At 39.2% G+C, this 23,291-nt stretch overlaps 1 long non-coding RNA gene across 1 annotated transcript; it reads right to left on the reverse strand.

Moving 5' to 3' along the window:
- Positions 1–1,499: 1,499 nt before the first annotated feature.
- Positions 1,500–4,574, reverse strand: LOC121928185. Its single transcript, XR_006103455.1, has 3 exons — positions 4,446–4,574; positions 2,021–2,087; positions 1,500–1,639 (listed from the first exon to the last, which is right to left on the reverse strand). It is a non-coding gene; the product is annotated as an uncharacterized LOC121928185 (long non-coding RNA).
- Positions 4,575–23,291: the final 18,717 nt, after the last annotated feature.

Consider the following 23,291-nt stretch of genomic DNA (forward strand, 5'->3'; position numbering starts at 1 on the left):
GAATCAGTATTTTCTGAAGTCATGCTCCCACTGACTACTACTGAAAACACAAAAGCGACTATAACACCCTTATTATCCTCCCCTTTCTTCCTCCCTCTCCTTTTTTTAAAAAAATGAGAACTAGATAAAATTTTCAGGTATTCCTTAGAATTACATCTTCCAAAGTGCAGACAAATAAAAATAGCCAATGTATAAAATTGTCAAAACGATAGATAAAAGGACAAGTTAATCCAATTCCCATCATTGCCCCACCCATTTCATCTTTCCTTGCCATCATGGCTAAATATAATGATCTCTCTGTAGCTCTACATAGCATACTGGGGAGAATACAAAACAAATATTACTACTCATCAGGTTTCTATCTCTCTTCATCTTTTTTCTATCTAGTCTTCATTGCCTTGGAAGAGCCCAGAGCAGATCTGAAACAACTCAGTTTCAGAGTGCTGTCATCTGAATCCAATATACACCACTAACTAAAATATATTATTTGTTCACCCTTCTCCTCATCATCCTTCTCCTTCTTTTGTAAGTGGGTATGAATGTGGACTATCTGGGGAACATTTAAGTGAAGTATTTGGAATTGGGGACTATGAGCACCTGGAACAGTGGGTGGCTCTCAAACTGGGGGGTGGGACCCAGGGTGAGGGCATGAGAGTTGCTCAAGAGGGTAGCAAGACAGAGATCCAGATTATTATTCCTCCTCCTCCTCCTCTTCCTAAATGTTTTGTGTCTTGGAGGGGAAGAAAAAGATGAGGAGGGTGCTTGGAGCAGTTGCCTCTGCCTGAAGGAGGAGGAGAAGGAAAACAAGGAAGTTCACTGGAACATGGCTTCTGGTGGGGCCCATCCTAAGCCATTGCTTCCCCCTCCCCCGCCACACACACACTCACATAGACTCAGCTACAATCTTCATCTCTACTTTACATAGTCACATTTGCACTTGTGTATACTTGTATATACAAAAGAAAGTGAATATTTCTGCATGACTCTGTGTGTCAGAGAGCAAATGAGTAATTGTGTGAGAAAAAGAAAGAAGGAAAGAGAATGACTGAGTATGTACATATATGTGAGAATAGATGTATGTGAGTGTGGCTGTAAGAGACACAGTATGTACAGTAAAACTTACTTGTCTTGAATAAATTATTCAATTTATTTAAATAAAATTGTTCTAATTTGAACAATGTTATTTCATTTAAAAATGATAACATATTAATATATATTAATGTGTGAACGAAAACACACATACTAAACAAACAAAATATTTTTATTCCTATACCATGTCAGGGGGTTACAACATCTGCCTGTAGACATAAAAGGGATCACAAAGGTAACAAGTTTGAGAACCACTGGTATAGCCCATACCTCTCTTAGCAAAGTGAAAGGAATTTTTTTTTGTAGTATCCTTATTCAAAATTTAAAATTATATACAATAAACACTTTTACAAACACCAACAGAAGCTTACATACTTATGCTATACCATTAATCATAAAAACAACCTTACACAATATTATCTACTACTTTCATACTTCACACATCTTAACCTCCACTCTCCTGTCTTCCATCCTTCTCTTCTACTTCTTTTTCTTCAATCATTCTTCTACTTACAATGAATTATGATGGAATGCCCTCTGGTATTGGCAGCTGGAGAAGAGAGGTAGCAAGCAAGGAGGGGAGAAAAAAGCAGAAAGCAAGGATATCTGAGTAACTTGAACAGAGTTTGTAGGCCCACAATACAGGGATGACTGAATAACATTGGGAACTTGGCAATATTCATAAACTTTGCTTATATCTCTTCTAATGCTCTAAGGATTTCTGTAAAGCTTATATAAATGCTCAGCCTATATACCTAGAGTAAGCATTGTAGTTTTCAAAAGAAATATCCTGCCAGAAGGCTAAATGAGCTGATTTGAGATGGATGGTATTCAGGTTCCTTCCAGGGCCTGTCACCTGCCTTTCCCGCCTATGACCTGACATCTTATTTTGACAGATTTCCAATATTCTGACCTGGCAGAATTCTCCTACCTGATGTTCTGCCTTGTTCTATTCTTCCTGTCGTGCAAATTGATGTTGCCCCAGTGGCCTTGGAATACTGTAATTAGAGAACAGACAGCAGCAGTGAATCTGGAGGGGGAGCAGAGGAAAAGATGTGGTCCTGCATATACGATAGGTGGGGAGTGGCCTAGAATGTAAGGCTGGTAGGAAAGCATAGATGCCCAAAGAGGGAAAGAGGCAGCATAATGCACCAACATTCTAGAAATGCAAAGACTAATTTCTAATCCTTAGACCCAAAATTAAAAATAGGTATTTAAATACAACATTATCAATAGTAATGTGCCCCTGAAGAATTTGAGCTGAGAGCAGAAGTTGTGCTGCTGATTTGAAACTGCTATTTAATTTTCCCATTACATTTTAAAGAAGTTGTGATGTCTGCCTCCAAACTAAAAGGTTTTTCAGGGTCATACTTACTCAGTATAATGGTATATTGACAAATTGGAGATTATCACATGGGGACAGGATAAGGATAGGATTGCTCCCTTGTCATTATCCCATTTTTGAGTGGCTTGTTTTTGCATCCCAGCAGGGGCACCATAGGTATGCTCACATGCCATGATGATACCCCTTGTGCATAGTACTGTTTGGGTGCCGCACTGCACGGATATCATCATGGCACATGCCATGTGGATGGGTGCACACCACAAAAAAAAAAAAAATCTTTCAGAAAAATCTTTGAGAAAAAAAATCTGCCATTTTTGGTTACATTTCCCTAGAAAAAACATCCCAGTTTGCAGCTTCCTCCACTCCAAAAGATTCTGTATCTGTGTGTTGTGGGGGAAGCAACCACCATTTCCTCCACATAACACCTTGGAATGACATTAGATTCAGGTCATTATGTAGTAGTAGTAGTAGTAGTAGTAGTAGTAATTATCCAAAAGTTACTCTGGGAAAGGCATAGGGCAGGGAGGCATGGTTAAGAGGGAGTGCAGAAAAGAGTGTGAGGAATCACCAATGGCAGAAATAGCCCCAGTCACACTGTTGTGGAGATGTCTGATAATGGCTGGCCACAAACCAGTATGTTTACATTGTCTTTAACTAACATGATTGCAGCAAGGACAGGACTCATGGTAATGTCATCAGTCATAATATCCATTCTTGGGAAGCTGTTAGGAAATATATTTGCTCTGCCAAAATTCAGCAAAATACTTCCCCTATGCAAATACTCTGTCCACAAATAGAATTTCTTCCACGGTTTTCCTGTGAGAAAATTCTTATATTCAAAGAGTTGTAATGAAAACAACTAGTTTCAATAGGCAAATAGATACCAATCCCCCTGAAATTTGCCACTTGGGGCCTGGAAATGGGTTCAGAATTAGAAATAGAATCATGAAACTTGATTATTCCCAGCATGGATATCCAGTCAAATACATGCAGAAGTACACTTTATACAGCCAGCACATGGAAAGATCATGACAAGGTCTTTCACACTGGTAGTTTATGATAATTCAGAGTTCCACATATGTCCACTAACCAGAGAACTTTAGTACATGTTAAAATATATATGACAAGAAACAAATGTTAACATTCAATCTAATATAAAACAGAAACCTGATGTTTCCTTGCAGATATATGCCAAGCCAAGCATTAAATATGGCATTTCGGTTCCTAGGGATATTATGAGAAGCAAAAGAGCTAGAGGAATATATCTATTCAACAAACCCTATCTAACCTGAAATATCTTATTTCAAATTATTTTTGTCTGCTTATACAGTTGGCCTGAAGCTGAATCATCAGGAGGTTTCCAAAAGCCAGCAAAGCAAAAAGTGTTTCAGTTTGGTGGGAAAATATATGCTGAACCGTACATTGAGAAGATTGTAATGAAATGAAACTCTATGATTCACTAGCAACTCCATGATGTAATAATAATGACTCCTTGGGGATTTCCCCTCATGATAGCTTGGTTTCATCAAGTTGTTCTACCACAAATGAAGTGTAGAAATAATATGTGGGCAACATCAGATTTTGTGTATTACAGTCATTCAGTTTGATGATGAGTAGACACTGCATTTGGGAATTTATTCCAATGTGTGGGTTGTAAGGAACTGACCATCTGTTTTATTCTTTACACATATGTCTGCATGGATATTAAATGTTCAGTGTGACTTACCATGGCACAGGCTGTTAAGTAATGATGTTGCAAATATTCTCAAAATACCATGCAAATTAATTTACTTGCTGAATGGCTTTGTGTTTTTCAGTTTGGGTGCATCTTGGACATACATCAGTTGAGGGTTCCTTTTCAGTTTCAATTGCCTAAAAGCCAGGCATCTCAATGCTTTATAAAGCTATCATGCCTACCTTTCATTTCTTGTTTCAAACATAATTCAGTTACTCTCAGGAGCACAAGCTGCTCTCACATACTAGATACCTGCTGTTCAATAAAGCAACATACCCTTTTTGTAAATATCTTCTCTATTTTCATGGCATCTTCTGAAATCTTAACTTACAGTTGTCCTTGTCACTCTTAAATGTGAATCATTTATTTATTTGCTACATTCTGCAAGAAATTCATGGGAGAAAATAGTGTACAATGTCAAACTTTGAAACAATGAGAACTCTTAACAGCAGCATCAGTAGTGAAACCATGAAACGTAAGCTTACAACACAGAGGATGAAAAATGTTTTTAACTAGTGAAGCCAAATAAACTTCTAAGGCAGGACATTTCGCAGATCCAAAGCTACTCCAGTCTAAACTCTTTTCCTCAGACCATGGAAAGCTGTCACTTGTTACAATGCCTAAACTATTAGTCATTGGTAGCCTCAATTAGAGGAACCCCATTGATTCAAAGGGATTCAAGTAAATCAACAATTGATTCAATTTGTCTACTCTAGTTGAGACTATTGATAGGATGCAGAACACTGTTATTATGCATTACAATATTAAACAAGTGATTCCTTCCATTATTTATAATTCCTTCAATTATTTATTGCATTAATTATTACATTTTTATCATTTTAAAAAGTAAGATTGATAAGGAAATGCTATTAAAAATCTTGTCAAAGTAATTCTAAGATAGCTTTAAAATATTATTTAAAAGTATATAAAAACGTTACAGCAGATAACACACATTATATTATTTTTTAAAGTAACTTCATCTTCATCCAGAAAAGGCATTTCCCAAATGTGCTAGTTAACTTGAATCAACATCTTTGATTTGTCTGAGTTAAATTTTCCATTTAAATCTCTCACCTCTCTCTGTGAGCATGTGTGCATATTTTTAAAAATCAAGTAAAGGGTTGGTTATGTCCTTAAACTGATGCCATATCTATGAATGTTGTATTAGAAATGTTTATATGGAATGGTTTACAATCTTACAATCTTACCCACCCACAGTGCTGGCTTCAATATCAATTCCTCCCCCAAGGTTCTCCCAGCAGAGTCTTAAATACTGTGTTTGTATATGTTTAGCAGAATAGCAAGTTTATAATAACAGTTATTAAAAAGCTGATTAATTGGTTTGAAATGCTGGCATGGAAATAAGTGCACAGTCTACTAGGGATTTTGTCCTTTGAAATCAGTAGAGAGACAAGGTAATTGTCTTTCATCTCCACTGTAGTTGTGGGCTTTTGGACCTCCATATGTTATTGAACTCTAACCCCCAGCATCTGCAGAGACCATAACCAATTGTGAGGATGACAGATTGATAAGAACAACCATTCATCAATAACTGGAGCGCCACAGGTTCTGCACTCCTGATCTATTGCCCCCTCATAAGGAATATGTTGGATGACCCAAATGTCTCTGAAAGTAGCATTTATTTATTATTATTTTATTATTTAGTACTGAAGTCATCACCTATTATAGCAGAAAGCAGATTATAAACATAGACACACATTGGAATGTGCATGTTTTATAAGCCAGTTTTTCTTCATATTGTGCTAAAACTATGGGAGTGTGGAAAGAAACAAGAAGATGTCTCCTCTTTACAAATTATAATAATGTCTACCACTTCACACTTTGTAGTGCCTCGGGGCTCTTTCTTCAAGCAAGCAATTTATGCAACTGCAGATTGAAAATTCTTGGTTCCTTGTGCTACTAACTGACAAGCTGTGCATTTCATTTTGCAAACTGTATTATGTAAGAAGAAGAAAACACCAGGTAGGTGAATAAAATAATACTACTCTGGGAGAAGAATCCTACAACATATCTTTAAAATAGATGGCATTTGAATACTACATTGTTTTACACTGAGTAAGAACCATGGTCCACTAAACCTACTTTATCCTCAGGACAACTTTGTGAAGTACAATAAGCAGAGAGAGAGAGAGAGAGAGAGAGAGAGCAGATATCAACATGAAGGAAGAGAAACGTTCCCACACTGTTTCCACACTGAACAGTTTAGATGATCCATGGGGCCAAAACAGATGGAGCATGGATCCAACCCATGCTCCAAGGTGATTCTTTGTATTAAAAAAGAGTCCGTTTCCCCCGAATCAGACCAGAAACTCCAGAAAATTCCCAGAGTCTGTGAATTGCATGCTGATGTGGAGATGTGGGGAGGATCATCAGTGGGAGGGTTTAAGAAGTCAGGAAGAGGAACTCTAATCTGAGAGAGCCATTGACCCAGGGGAGTGTGCTGGGTTCAGCCCATTGTAGGTGTCAATTGTGCAGACAGCATGTCCTTCCTGGGGATCTGGAAGCCCTGATGGTAAGCCAAGGTTTCCTTTCAGTGTTGACATGGCCAGCGAGAGAAAGACTAGCTCAAAGCTACACAGTTCAATTCATAGCTTTTTGAAGACTTGAATTTAGTGGGAACTTTCAAATCCCAGTCCAAATCTCTACTTGCTGGACCACACAATTTCTGTTAAAGCAAATTTCAATGTTTCAGGGAGATGTTGCTAATGTTTGCAATAGCTTTTAATATACTAAGCACATAAATCCTTGCTAACCTCAGTTTCTGCATGACAGAATGAGAAAGTGCATAATAACCACTTTTAGCATGATTGTGGAATCAGAGACAATCTTTGGATGAAATTCTGTTGGTACCTTATACTGGTGTAATGCTGGTTACACCAGAATAGAACACCTTCTGGAGCAGTGTGTATTGGTGATAGGGGCAGTAGAGAAAGCATCTCTGCCTCTAGAGGCACATGCCTGGTTGGCTCTTGAGCTGTTCTGGCCAATGACTATACTCATTTCTGCAAACATATGGATCAACTTATACAAATTTTGTGTTCATGCTTCTCAAATGAAGCACTATGAAGGTGCAAGATTAAACTTGATGTTGCATAATTGCTGCAAGCTACAACATCCACTAGAGAGATTATTGTACATGAAATTCGCAATGATACAGATGTGAGTTGTAACCATCAATGATGGATCTTATTACACTGCCAGTGCCCAGCAGTAGGCAGCCTGTATCCAACTCAGGCTTCTTCAGCAGCTTTTCAAGAATGGGAAATCTCATTCTTGAAAAGCTGCCATAGAAGCCTGGGTTGGATACGGGCTGCCTACTGCCTGGGCATTGGGCAGTGAGATAAGATCTGTTGCTGATGGTTACAACTCATTTCTATCCCAGCGTGTGTGATAATCCCCTAGGATTATTCTATCCCAGTGTGCATTTCACATGTGATAATCCCCTGCAGATTGATGTTTTTGGGGAAATAACCCATAGATATCTGGTCGCAATGTGTCAACTAAGAGCTAACATGGTGTAGTCATTTGGACTATGGCTCTGGAGACCAGGGTTCAGTTCCCCACTCATCCATGGAAATCCACTGGGTGACCCACACTCTCATCTCTAGAAACCTCCTGTGTGAGTTCAGAATAGGATTTTCATAAATTGAAAATGACCCAAAGGCACACAACAAAATGTGTCAATTGGCCCTCCAAAACCACTGATTTTTCCCACCTAGCCAAAGGTGGCAGAAGGTACTTACATTCCTTTCAGAATCATAGCAATATAGTGTTATACAATTCTCATATCCTAGGAGTGGCACTGCCAGGCATAGCTTTCTTTGAATGATACAAAATATGCACCAAAGGGGATTCAGGGTTGCTGCAAAATGGGGTGCCAGGGGCCAGGTGGAGCAAAGGCCACACTATCCACATTCTTGTTCTAGAAATGTCTATAGCCATGTTTGCACAGCCCCCGAAACCCATCTTTCTGGTGTCATTATGTTCAAACAACACATGACCCAAGCCCTGGCTCTTATGCAGGTAGTTCCCCCATATCCTGCACCACAGCTGTCCCCCATATCCAGATGCTCCACTCCAATGGAAAGTACAGTCATGTATGCCACACTTCTTTTCCCAGGCCTTATGTTCAGTGAAGAACACCATCATCTGACTTGTACTGGAGTGTCCAAAAAGTTTTCTGCACATCAAATAGGGAAAATGCCGAAAAAATACCTTAGGCCAGTCTTAACTAAAGACCAGAAATGGGGAAAGTGTGGTCAGTGGGCCACATGCAGTCCTCACAGATTCTCCACACACGTTTGCCCCCAAATACCCTCAAATGTTCCTTGCTGGTATGAATAAAATTTTACCACATCCCCTCCCCAGGTGATTTCAGACCCTAGAGAGGCATGCTTTTTCAACAAGAACTGATCCAGATGGCAATATCTAGGACACTTCCTGTTGGTAAAAGTCTTTGTCCTAAAATGGCACAGAGAAGGCAAAGAAGTGGTGAAATTATACCCAAGCTCCTTGGGAGGCAAATATCTTTTTTTTTCTTGCAGAGAATATGGCAGGACATGCTTTTGTCCAATGCCCTGGAGGTGGTGGTGGTGGGAGTGGTGGGAGAATGTAGTTCCCAAAGACCCAGCTGTGCTCCTCCCCTGCTGTAGATCCTGCCCTCTCTGAGCATATAAGGAAAAAAAATAGATTTTTTTAGCAATTGCTCAGTTGAAGAAAGACGAGTCACTCAGCAGCCCTAATACTGTAGTGCAGTTGTCATTATTTGAGTGGGAGGAATCCCTAGCCGATAAAAGCTTTACTGAAAGCCACTAATAAAGAATGAAGAGCCAAACCATCTTCCTCCTAATAAAGCCAAACCTGTGCCAACCCAAACACAGATATATTATTATATGTGTGTGTGTGTAAAAAGAAAGCATATTTGGGAACTGACACAAGAAAAAAAACTGCATCAAATTTATTAAAATGCCATTGCATTTTCCTAATTGAAAAATGTGAACATATCTCTACAACGTATAAAATTGGCTTTTGGGATTTCATTATATTAATAAAGATGTTTTGGAAAGAGTTGTTACTGGAGAATGATTTTAAAGTACTTTAATCAATAATTATAGCATTATCATTTCTACTGTGTATATAGCAGCATAGTCTTTTGAGAGCAATTTAAAATGCTGGGGCTTTCTGTAGTTATCATTCTGCATTTCTTTTGTCCTAAAGAAATTTTTCAGTGTGTATGTATATTGCTAGAGAAAGGACCACTCCCCTCTGATGGAAAAATATATCAGTTTCATCTCCAGGGATGGGACCTATTTTACTGTAAATCTCAGTATTTCTTCCTTTGACCAAGAGACAGGTTTTTGTTTTGTTTTGTTTTAAAACAAAGTGTAGTTTACTGAAGTCTCAAAGTTTTCACTTAGCCAAGCAAACAGAACTGGGTAGAATAGGAATTTGCCCAGATTTTCCATAGATATGTACTATTTGAGGCTTCATACATTCAACTAGAAAATTGTGTGCATAGTCAATGGGAGGCCCAGTGGTAGATTCTTCTGAATCAGATTCATTTTGAGACCTCAGGCAAACTGGACACCGTCTGAATTCACCCAAGATGAACTGAGCTGTATTCCAAGGTGATTATCTAATTGAAAAGCTGCAGGAGAAGCCTAGGTTGCATACAGGCTGCATACTGCCTGGTGATGGGTGAATGCGATAAGATACACCTTAAGAAAGTTACGTCCCAGGTCTATCCCAGCAGGGAAGCTAATGTCGTAATCATTGATGAATTGAGCCTGAAACAAATCTTGTGGTATGTATATACACCAAATGTCCTTGCACAATAAATTCAAGTAAAAGGGGTAGGGGATTTTTTTTTCTTCCACTGATCCATCACACTCCTATCCATCATTGAGATTATTTCTGTAAGAGAAACTAAGGCGGGATACATACCGCCAAAAAGAGGTGCCTCCTTGGTGCCTCTCTTTCCTGCGCAGGAGCGCCACAGCATACAAATTGCATGGCGCTGCTGCGCAGGAAAAAAGGAGCCTGAAAAGATTACTCCTTTTTGCAGTGCCATAAAGCACCAGAGACGGAGCTGTTGCATCACAGCTGTGCAGCCCCATTTGGAAGCTGCACAGCTGTGACATAACCGTAATGCACAGCGTCTAGCAGGAGCACTACAGCTATGGCACCCTCGTTACGTGCGAGGGCTGCCGGGCGTGTGGGCGCTCTGCCCACCAGGCAGCCCTCTCACGTGACGAGGGCGCCTCAAATGCCCATCTATCCAGTGCCTATGGTTGTTTTCCCCTATGTTAGGTTCTATTACTACACTGTTAATGAGCACAATATCTCATAGAGCCATGATTAGGAATGTGAAAAAACCTTTCACAGAGCCTTAGAGCTATCTTCAAAAGGGGCATATCCTTGCCTGTGCTAGCTAGGCTTTCAAATGCAGGTGGGACAAACCTTTAGTCCTTCTATAGAGTTGTCACAATTGTAGTCTGATTTTCTTCACAGAAATGTGAGACAAACAGTAACATGTTTAGATGCATCAAAGAAAGAGATACACTAGATCGATGATTATGAATCAAGCCTGCTATTTATTTTTCTTTCTTGATTACAACATTTGGTAAAAAGTATGACAAAAGCAGGTAATGTCTGATATCAAGTGGCAGGAGGGAGAGAAAGACACATAGAGACACAGAGGAGGACCTATTTAGATTTTTTTTAAAAAATTGCCCATTTTTCTTCATAAACTAAACTCAAAATGCTTACAGAAATGTCTACATAAAGTACAGCATGTTATTGTTATTGTTATTATTATTATATCAATTTAATAAGCTAAAACCAAGTACAGGTTAAAATAACTCAGCATTAAAGCTGGGAGTATATACTGCATTGCTGTTCTATACCTGTCTACTCAAAACTAAATCTTATTAATGGGACAGTCTCCCAAATAAGCATGTTTAGGGCTGCAGCCCACTGAAGACTTTTTTCCTAAGAAACTGTACTTCTTTTGTCAGACAAGTATGCTAATACATTAAAGTCCTACTCTACACTGTCCAAATGTGGCTCTGAAAACCAGCTCTTTCAATGACACTGGGACAGCAAAGACACATATTAAGCAACTGCTCAAACTTACTGTCAAAATTCTAGCTTTCTGTGGTGTTAAATAAATGTATAAATAATAACTCACTTTAAATTAATTGCATCCTAAAGCTTGCACATTGTAAAATAGTGTTGTCTGGGCGGGTAAGGGGCTTTCATCAAAATGAACGTCCTTGGCCTCCTGCTGATTTGCCCAATTCTTTAATCTAGTAATATAACATGAAATCTTAATTATGATACTATGCCATATCCTACAAATGCAGCACACACTTCTGATGATTTCGATGGTCTAATTAAGGTTTTGTATTATCTCATGAAGAAAATGAATGTGTTGGAGGGATTGTTTCATAGACAGGTTTTAATGGAGTTTACTTTGGGAAACGTAAGTCATGTAATGTTATGTGCACTTCCCCAATTCTCATCACATTCACATAATAATATAATTATTAATAGCAACCAATATTAATTAAGTCAGCATGCTGCAACCAGCAGTTTGGTTTAATACCTGCTTTCACAAGCATATCATTAAAAAATACACTCAGCTTTAGATGACTCAAGGACCAATGAGACCCTCTTTCTACTTCAAGTCTTTATAAAGAGAGGATACCTATGACCTTGGAAGGACAAGAGTAAAACTGTCTTGACTAGTAAGCCTAATGAGGCTTTGTCAATTTACCTTGAGCATTAATGGTTTGGCTTAGTTTTTTAGAACCCAGTTCAACCCTAGGGCTTTAGGATGGCATATTTCATCCACTTGCAATCAAAGTACAATTAAATTAAAAAGCAAAGTCCACCAATTAAAGATATAATCATATTCAGAATTTCTTTGAGGCATATCCTGATGATGAACTCATTTAAATTTAGTTCTGTATAATTATGTTTAGATGTGCAGTAGTGGTTTTGAACATTGGACTACGACTCTAGAAACCAGGGTTTGAATCCCCACTTGGCCATGGAAATTCAGTGGGAAATCATGGGCAAGTTACATTCTCTCAGTCTGAGAGAAAAGCAAAGGCAAACTCCCCCCTCTGCAGAAATCTTGCCAAGAAACCCTGTGATAGGTTCACCTTAGGGTCACTGTAAGTCAGAAAGTCAGACTTGAAAGCAAACAACAACAAAGGATGTTTAGATTTGTTCTCATGGATAGAGCAAGACACTATGTTGCCTGAGGAAGAGAGAGCAGCAAGTTTTACTTTCCTTCAAAGGCACAGAGTCCCTTAGGTAGGCAGAACATTCTAGTAAGGGACATTCCTTGCCTGGCAGTAAAAATGCCAGTAATTTATTAGTCTGATTTTACCAGGCACTCCAAGGCACATAGAAAGAAGTGAATCTTGCTCTATGGGTTCATCAAGAATGACCAATAATGGTTTGATCTCTGAGGGAGAGATCTGACATTGGATTTCCCCTGTTGCTGCCTCTTAGCCACTGTTGAGGTTTCTACAATGGCCCCAGGTTTGAACTCTGTCCTTGGAGAGTGAGTGGTGATTGTAGTGGGCATCAAAGGAGAATACAAACATCTTTCAATTTGAAGGCCCCCTCAACTCTGAGCATGCATGCACAATGGAATGAAATGTTGACACATTTCACAGTGTGTCCTATTATTTTAGTAAAAGCTTGAAAGAAGGCCTGAAGAAAGGAAGAAGGAAGAAAACTGAGGCTAACATTTCTATTTTTACTTTTTCTGGCAACAACTTGAAAGGCCATTAGACAGAATGGAGCCTTTAAGATCAAAGTGTTGTCTCTTTAGGTCTTCTCATCCTTAGACTGTTCTCTAAATAAAAATGCTCACCTGCCAGGAACATCAGACTGGTTGGTGAAAGATGCAAATATGGAGGAGGGACATATGTTGTGGCTACAAAGGAATGTATACACATGGTCTTGCTGAGGACAGAGGCAAGGCAGATGAGACCTTGTAACCTCAGTTCAGCTGTCCTTCACCCCTTTTGACCAACACTGTCCCTTTGTTCAGCATTTTCTAGGCATTTCAGGGCTGAGTAAAAAATGTTGGCCTTCATTCACTTTTTTTGGTTGTCATGGTTTTTGCCTACTCTATACAGTTGCCTACTTTTTGCTCTGGATAAGTGTGGAAACTCTAGAGACTTCCCTGGGTATGTGAGCTGCATGCCAGTGCAGGGATGGGGGGAGAGGTGTTGGCAGGCAGGCAAGCCACTAACCTCTTTTCACCCAGAATGCCCAACTCCCCACCACAGCTCTTTGACTTTCAAGTTCACACAATTCCAGTGTCATTCCTTTTGCAGGCATGCACACTGATTGTGTCAGTGCATATTAGCACAACAATACCATCAGTGCTGCACACCAGTGCTCAACAGGATGGTTGTCGCCTGGGAAGTATTTAGACAGTATTGCCAGTAGTGACCCAGTGTGTGTGCCAATTGTGTGGGCAGTTCATCCTCCCTGTGGATCCAGAAGGCTTAATGGTAAACTGGGTTTTCCCATCAGTGCAGACACAACCTCAGTCTCACTTGGCAGAGGAGCATGGGAATTTTACTGGGATTAAGGTTGGAGGTGAGTAGCCACAGGAACCATTAAGATGCTGAAGCTTAGGGCTTTGGAACCCATGGGTAGGATAGGGGATCAAATTTTGGACTGACTCTCTTCATTCATTCCAACTTGAGTACTGGGTGTGAGGTGACATGGAAGTTCCCTTACACCAGCATGTCCTGCTTTTGTGAAATCCAGGTTTCCTGAGTCTGTGAGCTGTGGTTAGAAGGAAGTGAAATCTCAGTATCAGAAAGAGGCATTGTCAACAGCAACAGATAAGAAATGGAATAGAGTTTAAGATCAGGGGTTATTTGTACTCAGGTAATCCAGGAGTCATAAATCCATCATGAATGAAGGAATCATGCCAGCAGCGGAAAGCCAGGAAAGATGTTGAGCTTCACTGTAAGCATATCTGGCTTTTATTGGTAGAGGTATCTAGTCAATGTCCAGAACCTTGCTTGTATTTAATAACAGCATGCCTAAACTGTACTGTTCCTGTGGGATCTTAGTTGTAGCCTTGTACTACAACTAAGAGAAAAAATCTGAGGAGATGCCTTCCATCTTTCCCTGTGATGGGTCGGCTTCTCCTCTACCTTCTCCACCACCTCCCCCTCCTCTGATCCTGAATAGGATTGTTCAATAAAAGTATTGTCAGGCCTTCAGGTTTCTGCCGGGTCCCTTCAACTGGTAGGTCTGCTTCTTCTTTACTCAGTGTGTGTGTGTGTCATGACACGGCATTGGTGTGGGCCTAATGTGGGTGATGTACATCTGGTGGCCTCCTCCTCTGGGTCTGGGTGGACTCATTCACTTTATTTGGACTTGCTGCCTGTTAAGATTGAAATTCCTACATACACACATACCTGACTGTGGTTAGTGTTATTAAAATGTAGCCCTTGTTAAAACCATCTCTTGTGTCACAACTTTTATTTTCTCCTCTGGGTATAACTGCAAGTTGTTTGCTGCCCTTTCATGACACCTACAATCAACTCTTGGAGGCAACTTCCTAATAGTATACCAGCAGTATAACTATAGAAGTATGTGAGAAGAAAAAGAAAACACTGTAGAACTGTATGTGTTTTGATTTCTGAAAGCCCAGTTCATGTTGGGTTTCAGCAGTTTGTATTTGCTTTGTTTTGTGTTTTGTCTGGTTGCACATGCTTTGTTCCGCTACTCACAGTAGACTTTAGGTGGTTTTTTTCCCTTTTCTTTTCAAAACATATTTTGTTGCTACATGTATTGGTCTTTCCCGGGAAGTACCAGCACAATGCTGTTCTGGATCATTTTGTGTATAATAGCAACTGGCAAAGGGACCTTAGCCATCTGATCATAAAAGATCTCCTGGTTTTTTGATATTTCTCTGACACCCAGGTGTTCAACAGTTATTGCTTTTTTTCACTTTAGTATTGTAAGGGATTGGGGAAAACAGTACCTGCCAGACATGTGTCAAAAGTTCAATATTTTCCCCATTATTTCCAGTTCATAATTATTCCATAGTTTTGCCTTCCTCTTCATTCTCCCCCTCTCCTCATTTTAAAGACCACTTAAAGTTGAATTGTAGAACTAGAGCATGCCCAGTTTATTCATGTTGCATATTTCAATCCTTTAAAGTGTCTCTGAAGCAATACTATTAAGGTGCTGTTATGTATGACCATATCCAAGTTATTTTTCATAATATTTCTTTCTGAAATTCACTCTGGACAAATCTTGCCAAGAAAAACCTATGATAGGATCACCTTTATACTTGTTGAGATTACAATTGTAATTGCTGGTTATATGGTATTGCCATTTACATGTGCACATTTGCCAAACATTTCACTAACACATCAAGAATGCACAATCTGTAGGGAACCAAATACACTGAAGGCATCAGATCCCACCTGATCTAGTTAGAAAAATTAACTAACCAAATAAATAAGACAAATGAAGAAAACTGAATTTGAAAGAGTTTGCCAGAGAAGGGAGAGAATGAGAGCACGCATGAGTAGCACACAGAAATCTATGGAATGACATGCTATATTTAAAAGAAATTGTTCTGTTTGAATACAGAAACACACACTGATAAATTAGTTACTTCACTTGGTAACTTGAAAGTTTATGTTTGTATTTTCATTTTGTAAATATTTTACAATGCTTGCTGCATTTAAGTCATGGAGATTTTTGTTGGATCATGGTTCCAAAAACAGTCCCTCTTTAATCAAACAACCAACAGTCTTCTAGCCGTCATTTTTTCTTGTCCCTCCCTTTCTAATTTCATCACCTGGCAAACAAATTGAATTATGTACCTCACAGATCTTAAGAAGTGCTTAAATATGAAAGAAAGTGAACCTGTTTCACAAAATATCTCCTCAAAACTGTTATTGCACAACAGCTCTCCTGCTGCTCCTTCACATCCAAGTCTTCTTTTATACTTCTAAGTACAGAGCTCTGTCAATTTGTGATTTACTGTGTGCTGTACCTTTTCCTTGCTGCATGCTATGTGTTGTTGATGTTGGCATAGCATGCTGGTTCTTTTCATTGCAGAAACTTGTGCTCAAAGCTTGACAAGACAAGCTTTGTGTAAGGTTGCCTTTGCCATATCTGCAGATATCATTCTCTGACTTAATTGGAATCAACATTTCCAACAGTCTGCCTAAAATAGAATAAAGGACATCTGTATGATTTTCTTTTATTTCTCTTGTACATGTTAAGCAGCAATAGGATTCTAGACCTTTACAATGTTTTCTTCTCTCTTTTCTCCATTGCTCTTTATTCCATGTGAAGCAGATACTCCATATTCCCCCCCCCCAATTTAACAAAGTAGATTGTGGAAATGTTTACACAGTATTTCTTTTCTTTATAGAAATGCTCTTGTAAGATGTACTTACAAAAGAATGTAGTTTTTTTATGTATTTAACTTTACCGCAAATGTATAACTCTCATTTCTTTCAACATGTTGGTTATTACCTATAAAGCCCTAAATGGCTTGGGCCCAGGGTACTTGGAGGACCGCCTCTCCCCATATAATCCACCCCACGCTCTCAGGTCGGCCGGGAAGCAACTGTTGAGGGTTCCAGACACGAAATATTCTGTGACTGCACAGAGGGCGTTTTCTATCTCGGCCCCACAGCTTTGGAACTCTCTTCCCAGTGAGCTCCGCTTGGCTACCTCCCTTGACCTATTTAGGAAGAGGTTAAAAACCTTCCTCTTCCAACAGGCTTTCCCCCAGATGGTGTAATATCTGCTCTCTCCCCGTTGCGCCAGCATTTTAAGCTAGTTATTGTGTGGTTTTAATCTTGTACTTTTAATACTGTTTTTAATAGTTTTTATATTGATTTGGATTTTTATGTGATCACTGTTTGTAAAGTGTACATCTGTGTACTTTTGTGTAACTCGCTTTGATCTGCCAAGGAAAAGCGGGCTATAAATAAACGGTTTATTATTATTATTATTATGTCCCCCTCTGATTGAATTTTCTAAAAGTGAGAATTCCCACACATTGTTTCTGGAAAAAATGTATATACAGGAAGTGGATAGGATAGAAATCATGCCCTAAAATCCAATTGCTACTTCCAACTACAGCATACCAATTGTTGAATAGTGAATCAACATTTACACATATCCCCTTGAGTCAATGGACTCTTGGAGGCTAGCAATTCTATTCAGGCTAGTATATAGCATTTTGACTAGTTAACACTCCTTATATACACTTTGGAGACAAGTAGGAAGTAATCACCTTTGAAATTTTAAGAAATCCAATTAATAGAGACAGCAAAAACAGACAGTAAAACAGTAAGGCAGTAGGCAGACAGCAAAACAGTAAGGAATAGTGGTAGTTGTGTGACTTCAAGTTGTTTTTGACATATGGTGATCCTAAGGTGAGTCTATTATGGATTTTTCTAGGCAAGATTGTTCAAAAGGAGTTTGCGTTGCCTTTCTCTGAGGCTGAGAGAGGAACCCTTGGTCATTTAGTGGGATTCTATGGTTCACCAGGAATTGGAACCTGAGTCTCCCAGAGCTCAAGTCCAAAACTCAAGCCTCTATATCACAATGGTACAAACAACATTCCTTCTATCTGGGATGGTTATTCTCTTCCACTAAACACACAGCTTTGGGAGGGACACACATGGATGTGCATAGAACAGTGAGGAAGGACAGGAACATTCACCTAGCCACTGACACAGTTATAATTACATCAGTACCAGAAGTGGAAATAGGTCCACATTTTGCTATCTCACCAAAGATATAAGTCAAAGCTATTAGTCTTTTATGTAGCAAGTGAAGTTTCTTACTCTCTTTTCATCCAAATGCATTTCTGAATTAATATATATTCTTCCACGTACAGATTAATGGGATACAGTAACTGGAAAAATTCAAATTAATGAATTTTAAACTTTCTGTCTTACGAGGAAAAAGAATATCTTTTAAAAAGACAAACAAATGCAGAATTGTACAAGTATGTAGAAATTTTACTTCTGTTGATATAAACCTCATTAAACTATGCATAATACTAGAAATTTAACTTTTCTAATTTTTTCAGCAGAAGTACAAATGAAAAGGCGTAACTTTAAAATACTTGTGACTAAATAGATGTTTCCAGTCTTTCAAAGGGCACTGAACAGTTACATAATACAATTCAACATTTGTTTTTGAGACAAATTATGTCCAAGATACTGATCATAGACATTTATGAAACTCCTTCTTAAAATAATCATGGCCTAGAGACTTCTACTGTATATTTCAAGAGATATGCATGGGATGTAAGCTTGTAATTCACAATTTAACGATTATAAGGGCTTGATAACTGGTGCTTACCCATGGAATTAAATTCAATATATGTTCAGAGGTATGAAGAGGTATTATTTCATGCTGGCTAGTAGGTAATAAAAATGGTGTTTTATATTGTATGTGTGTTTCTTTTTTATTTCTTTTTTAAGGGTGTATAAAAATATAAAATGAAATAATTTACCATGGGGAGTCAGATGATGTGCCTGTGGTACTCAATATGCTATTTATGTGTACTGCACCCACAACTGCTATCATAGAGAACAAATAATTTTTATGGTATTTCTACCAAAGTACCACTCATGAGATTTATCCACATTTGCTTGTGCTGCCTTATAACCAATGTTTAGACTGAGGTTAGTGAAAAAAGTCCTTATCAGAAATGCTTGATAATTTTATTCTGTCCATATTTGTTAATTAAACTGATCTGATTCACACTCCACAGACTAAGGTCCAAAACACACTGCAGAAGTAATCCAGCTTGAGACCACTTCAACTGCTCTGGCTCAGTGCTAGGGAATCCTGGGAGTTGTCGTTTGTTGTGGCACCAGAGCTCTCTGACAGAGGGGACTAAATGTCTCATGAAACTACAGTTTCCAGAATCCCCTAGCATTGAGCCAGGTCAGTTAAAGCCATCTCAAACTGGATTATTTCAGCATTGTGTTTTGGACCTAAGAGACAGATCCTTTCCCTGTCACACTACTCTGACCCAAATGTATTGGAAATGTTCATGAAATTGTGTGTTTTTAGAGCTAAATGCATTAAAAAAAATGTGTTTTAGGATAAAATGCATACAAAATCAAATATTTTGAGAAAAGGCCTTCAAAAATAAAGAGTTCTTGTCTTCTTTTTTGAAATATTGTAAGATGATATGAAAATAAATGAGAATGAACATATGAATTAATACATGGAAAACTGAGAAGAGTAGAGTAGACTGAGCTGGCCATCCATAGCCTTATAGTGGATGTTTTGAGCATATTAAATTTAGAAAGCCAAATGATTACATTTAAAAATAAATAAATATAGTGCTTACTTTGTCTCCATTTTTTTTCTTCTATTTTTGGTCTCTAGTGAGACAGAAAAAACCCTCTGACATTCAGTAGCTGAGGCAGATATACTGGAATTTTTGAAGGAGGCTGACATACAGGTAATACATTGCAAGGTACAGAAAAAATGAAGTAGTTATAAAACCTGTTCCCACCCCATTCCTGCAATGATCTGTTTAGAAGATGATAAGGGCCAAAAGGAGGTGCAACTTGGGGTCAATCCACACTCCAGGGTGATTCTCCAGAATAATAATAAAAAAGGGGGATACAGACAAGCGGCTACATGCTGGCTGTCTTTACCCCTTATCGGCACCACGCCAACCACACCACATGGCACTGACACACTCCCTAAAAAGAAGCCACTTAGAGCGGCTTCTTTTTAGGAGTCCCATAATGACACTCGTGCTCCCAGACGCCACTGCTTCCAGTGAGTGCCATTTGGGCACATGGACACCAATGCATCATTGTCATGCACCCCGTGTGAGCGGGGCCATGGCAAGGTGGCACATGGCAAGGTGGCACCAGGAATTGGAACCCGAGTCTCCCAGAGCTCAAGTCCAAAACTCAAGCCTCTATATCACAATGGTACAAACAACATTCCTTCTATCTCGGGTCCAAACCCGAGTCTCCTTAGAGCTGGGTATGTATAGATGCCCAGCCCTAAGGAGCCCTTAAATAAGCTGAGGACAGCGCTTTGTGCCCATCTGTATTGGGCCAAAGTCCCCATTTGCTCTGAATCAGGGTGGAAATTCCAGAGAATTCTCTGAGCGTAAGGACTGTGCACTGGTGCAGGGATGGGGGAAGAGTGTCAGAGGGCAGAAGAAGTCAAGAGAAGGTACCCTGGGCCTGGTGAGCCACTAACCTCTTCCTTCCCAGAACTATTAACTCCCCACCAAAGCACTTTCATTTTCAACTTTGTGTGGTTCCTCCTTCCCCATGCCTTTTGTAGCTGTACAAACTGATTGCAGAAGTGGACATTAGCACAATAATACCATCAGTACAGCACTAACACTCAATAGGATGATCATTGCCCCCATGAGCCAATGGAAAAGAGGGAGAGGAGTCTGTTGGGGAGGCGCAGACAGTGCTGCTAGTATCAGCCCATTGTGGGCTCTGGTTGTGCAGTCAACTCATTCTCCCCACGGATTGAGAAGCCCTGACAGTAAGGTGATTTCCCCCCTTCAATATGGACATGACCAAATTTAACAACTCACAAAATGAGTGCAGCAACTAGAGCAGGGGTTAGAATACTGTTAGTTATAAGTTCTAATCTTTACTGAGGCACGAAATTATATCACTCTTTCTCAGCATGGTTTGTATTACAGGGTTGTTGGCTGGATGAAGCAGAGGGGAAGAGAGCCACATATGCTACCTTCATCTCATGAGTGGAAAAGTAGGTTACAAATGTAACTGATAAATAATAAAACAAATGGAGAGCAGTCCAACATTCTAACACTACAGTATATTGGCTGCATGATGTTTGAAGATAAGGCCTGCCTTGTAAAGTCTATGCAAATGATGCTTAGTCCTTGCCCAAGCATGCAGCCCTACATGTATCTACTCAAAACTAGAGCTGGATCCACATGGGCCAGAATCTTAGGGAGCATCCTGGAGTATTCTGGCCCCAAAGTTGCCCCAATGTCCTCCCATTATCTTAGGACCTCCATTGTGATGCTGGATAGCTGTTTGCATATGTGTCCCACTGTTCTGGCTTACACTGCTACCGCTGGGGTAAATCCCTCACTCTGAAGTCAGAATGAGGCACTCAATGGCAATGGCTGTGTGCTTCATTTTGACTTCAGAGGGAATCACTCATACCAGTGGCAGAGTAGGCCAGCACAGAAGAACAGAACTCATTGTAAACAGCCATCCAGTACCACAATGGAGGGCTCCAGATCCTTCCAGGAAGATCTGGAGTGAAGGTGATTTATTTTAAACCATTATAAGAGGGCTAGTATACCATGGTATACCAGTGATGAACTAGTTGTATGTTGTCTGGACATTTCCACCAGAACCAGGGATTGGACCCTGTATCATTCTGATTGCTTGTTGGGAGGACAAGAGGGAGAACATTTTATTTGACATGTGCAGACAACCCCTAAACTCCAGTGAACAAATTCCTAGGTAACTGGGTGCAGGGTTTTAGCCTAAAGGCCAAAATACATCTACAATTAATCTTTTTTCTTGGCCAAGCATCTAGAGACAGGTGAAAGGCAGGTAATGACTTCTTGAATGGCAGGCATGTTTGTTATTTCAGCGCATGTTTGTACCAACACAGAGAATAAGCAGTTTTCATGTCTTATGGACAAGGATCAAATTGGAGACATCTACAGATTCAAGAGGAAGTAGTTCCAAACAGGATCTGTGCATCTGCATTTTTTTTTTTCATTTTTCTCTCCAAACCCTCAGCCCTCAACACCAACCAATACTCTGTTATGAATGGTTTCTCTGACTTTCAGAGATCATCCTGAGGGGACAAATGGGTTGTGTGGAGGAAGAAATTGCCTCCTTCCAGGTCTACTAATAAGACTTATTCAGTGGGTGTTCTCATTTAGGTCCAGGCCACAGTTTGCATCTGATGACAAGACTCTAGACTATAAACACTTGAATGTGTTAGTCCTTAACATGTTATAAGATTCTCTATTAGTTAGCTAATTAGTTATTTTTAGGATAGGTAGTTTTTATTTCCCTTATTCAGTTGTATTTGTTTTACAGTCAGCCTTCCTTATCCATGGATTTTTTATCCACAGATTCAAGCATCCATGGCTTGAAATTGCTTTAAAAATATACAAATCCCCATAGGCAAACCTTGATTTTGCCCTTTTATATAAGGGATATTATTTTACTGTGCCACTATATTTAATGGGACTTGAGCATCCATGGATTTTGGTATCCATGGGGAGTTCTGGAACCAAATCCCAGTGGATAATGAGGACTCACTGTATTATCCTTCCCACCTGTCTTAGGATCCCTTGAAGTAGTGGTAATTATGCATCTCAATAGATGGAGAAATAACTAAGATATGGGCACATTTTTATTTTCTTCCTATTTTTGCTAATTGCAGAGGTATTTGGAAAATATTCAGAATTAATTGCTTTAATTTGGAAAGTTATCTAATGATATTTGAATGAGCAGATGGAATCACTTTGGGGCAATGCCTTCCTAATGAGGAGAAATTCTGCTTTCACTGCAGCTTAAAAACTAGAATTTGAATGAAGCTAGTGGTCACTTCCCATAGGTTACCAACTTCACATATACTAGCTTTAGGCAGAAAGCAAATACACCTGCTTCAATGTGTATCTTTTGGTGTTAGTATCTTTGTTGTCCTTTGTCTCTGTGTGATATTGAAAACTGGACATCTCTATGAATAAAGAATTTGGACACCTCATGATTCCATTGCCAACAGCAATGCTGAACATATTGTGATCCTAGACAGCAGTTAACAATCAACATGTTCTCTACTGATAAAATGAAAAAAGGTCTAGGTATGTGTTTCAAAAGAGAAGGCCAGTGATAGTGTATAAGTAATTTTTTTGTTAACTTTGACTTTGAAAGTGAAAGACATTCTGCTATTCTTATCTGTCTTTACATTGTCATGCAGCTTTCTTTCTTTTTCCCCCTCTTGGTCTACAAAATTTTCCAAATAGCTTTGGTGCAGTTACACTTTGCAATATGGTTAAATGGCTCTGCT

The sequence above is a fragment of the Sceloporus undulatus genome, chromosome 4, assembly GCF_019175285.1.
Source record: "Sceloporus undulatus isolate JIND9_A2432 ecotype Alabama chromosome 4, SceUnd_v1.1, whole genome shotgun sequence".
Taxonomy (NCBI): Eukaryota; Metazoa; Chordata; class Lepidosauria; order Squamata; family Phrynosomatidae; genus Sceloporus; species Sceloporus undulatus.